Source organism: Hipposideros armiger, unplaced genomic scaffold (assembly GCF_001890085.2).
Source record: "Hipposideros armiger isolate ML-2016 unplaced genomic scaffold, ASM189008v1 scaffold_288, whole genome shotgun sequence".
Taxonomy (NCBI): domain Eukaryota; kingdom Metazoa; phylum Chordata; class Mammalia; order Chiroptera; family Hipposideridae; genus Hipposideros; species Hipposideros armiger.
The window spans coordinates 1,647,667-1,650,457 of NW_017731638.1; the positions used below are offsets into that span (position 1 = coordinate 1,647,667).

General features: G+C 51.8%; 1 protein-coding gene across 2 annotated transcripts in view; it reads left to right on the plus strand.

Annotated features, from left to right (window-relative positions):
• The first annotated feature begins 43 nt into the window (after window positions 1-43).
• The window catches only part of PAQR8 (progestin and adipoQ receptor family member 8), a 56,247-nt gene continuing 53,499 nt past the window's right edge, over window positions 44-2,791 (plus strand). Inside the window, exon 1 of one of the 2 annotated variants that reach the window (XM_019658748.1) lies at window positions 44-493. The gene's annotated coding sequence lies outside the window, so the exon portion shown is untranslated. The remainder of the gene's footprint in view (window positions 494-2,791) is intronic. The other variant, XM_019658747.1, reaches the window with a different exon arrangement.

The window sequence follows — 2,791 nt, forward strand, 5'->3', positions numbered from 1 at the left end:
GTGAACAGGACAGCCTCCCAGATCTGTCTTACGTCGCCAGGCCGCTCCCCAGCGCTGCGCGGGCCCGGGTCACAGCCGCCTGCGGGAAGCTAGTATCTGGAAACCGAGCGGGAGCGCGGACTGGGCCGGGCTGGGCTGCGCGCACTGACTCAGCCGCTGCTTCTGACAGTGAGTCCGGTCGCTGGAGGCGCGGAGCGGGTCGGGCGCGGGATCAGGATCGCGATATTGGGGAGCCCCGGGGCGACAGCACGCGGGGCGGAGATGGCACGATCGCGACGTAGGGGAGCCTCAGAACCCGAGACCGGAGGGGTGTTCGGAAACCCGATTTTGAGGAACCAGAGCCCAGTTGCGGGTTGTCAGTGCCCGGCTGTTGGGGGCTTCTAGAATCGCAACCCCGAGGACGAGGCGGCGGGTCAGGACCCCGAAGTTGGGGAGTCTCGGAGCCGGAGCCTGGAAAGCTGAGGAATCAGGACCACGACGTTGGGGATCTCCGGTGCGGGAACCCGGGGGTGGAGGGGAACCCAGGGGTGTCCTGTCGGCATTCTTGGGGCGCCCTCCGCCGGGCGGAGGAGAACAGAACCCGGGAGGGGAATGCGGAGAAGAGGAAACCGGAGGCAAACGGGGCGGGAGGGGAGCCCGGGAAAGGGTAGGGTGGGGCTGGCTTGAGGCTCCTGAGAAAGGTGGAAGGGGCTTCACCGAGAGGGTGGACGAAGGAAGCAGAGTAGTGCAGAGAGCCGGGGGAAAGGAGGGGCGGGAAGGGGGCTGGTTAGTTTATAAAGACTAGGGGGTTGGAGAAATGGAACGCCGAGGCGGGGGATCCAAGATGACTTGGGTGGGTGGTGAGGCAGGGACTCCGAGAATCTCTGGGCCAAGGGAACGCAGGCCCCTCGGTGGGTTGGGATCATGGGCACCTCAAGAAGGCAGCCACTCGAGACAGCAAGACCGGGCAACCCCAGATGGGGCAGGTGGGGATCCCTCACCCCAGCAAGCTCGGGGAGTGATAGGAACTTGGGTGGGGGAGATTTGGGGAGAGGGGTGCATCTTGTCGACTTGATGCGGGGAACCGAAGGCAGCTGTGGTCCCCCAGGCACCGACTGACAAGGAGGAGATCAGGGTCCCGGACTGGCTCTTTGTTGCATCCTGTATTGTTGAGCTGGGTGAGAAGTGATTTTGGTCAGGGACACAATGAGCAGAGCCTGGGCTTAAAATAGTAGTTATGGAGGGAGATTTAAAATGTATAGGTAAGATCTACCTGTGTGTGTGCCTTAGGCATAACTCATAATGAAGTGTGTGTAATTTTTAGATCTCCATGTGCTACTTGCACCCCACTCTCCTGTACTCTGTGAGAGGCTGTTGTAAACTAAAATCTGGAGGAAATTCAGCAGTGCGCCACACACACACACACACACACACACACACACACACACACACACACACCCGCCCACAAATGCACTGCATTCCTCAGCAAAGTAAACACGCGGAGTATTGTACAGTGTTTGGATTCTTCGTGTTGATTGAAGTCTTCCTTACTGAAGTCAATAGGAAGTTACCTACTTGGAAGGTGGACTGCCTTTGCCCTATTAAGATGTCCACGGTCTGTAACCACCCCTATGCTGCTGTACCCTTGGCTAGGTCACCTCACAGGGAGCGAGGTTGCATAGGACCTCAGTGGATGGGTATCCAAGTGTGTGTCTAAAGATAAACAAGTGACCAGTGCAGTGTCAGATTGTTTTTGTTGTTTGTCTTTGGTGCAGGCTCCATTTATGTAATTAATTTATTTGGTGTAACGCTAATTCAGGAAGACCCAGGGCTCGGGATTCTGTTAGTGGATTTGTCTCTTGGAAGGTTCCTGGGCTTTGTGCAGCCAAGGGAAGAGAGCTGCTCCCTACTCCTTTCTTTCAGTGCTCTGGATATAGGTCCATCTTCTGACAGACACTGAGATTTGAGCTTCCTGGGATGATCAAGGACTATGTTGGCAACTAGCATTCGTTGGGCCATTTTTTGTTTGTTTGTTTTTCTTCATGAAAAGGAAATCTTCAATAATTATGCAAGTTAACAGGAAAGCGATTTATGCATTTTACAAGTATCATTTCAAGACAAGCTTCTTTTCATTAAGAAGGTGGTCAAAACCTTGCACAAAATCTGCATTATCATTATTGCCGCAGCATATTTATTCACTTGGACATAAATCCAGCTGATTCTTCCAATTCTTTATCCAAATGTTAAAATAAATATGCTGGTATTTATACATTCAAGTGAGTATTTCTTCCCTTCAGAAGCCTCATCTTGGCAAGCTGTGATGCTGTCACTGCTGAGAATAATTGTGGAACTCGTGCTTTGGAGCTGCCTTTAGAGTTTGCAATTCATTTAACTGAATTGCCTCCTGATGGCAAACCTTCCTCAGTTGGGAAAGAGCCAACCTCGGTGTGGGGCCAACTGTGGCGTCTGAGGTGGGGAGTCAAAGTTGTAATAGGAAGTATGCCCATTAAAGTAATGAGAGTTGTCTTGCAGGACTGGCAGTTCCAAAAGGGACAGCCCGTAAAGGCATGTGTATGTGTTTAGGATTGGAAAGTAACTGAAGTGCAGCCTTCATTTGGGTGTTTATGCTCTGATATGTGTGTAAAAAAATTGGTCCTATCATCTTGTTATACTTTACCGCCTATTGACCTGGAGAAGATAAGCCTCCCTTTTCCCCTTGCAGGTACTCTTTATCAGGCTGTTTCCATCACAGTGAATTTTTACAGAAAACAAACAAAAAATTTATTTTCTCTCTCTCTCTCTCTCTCTCTCT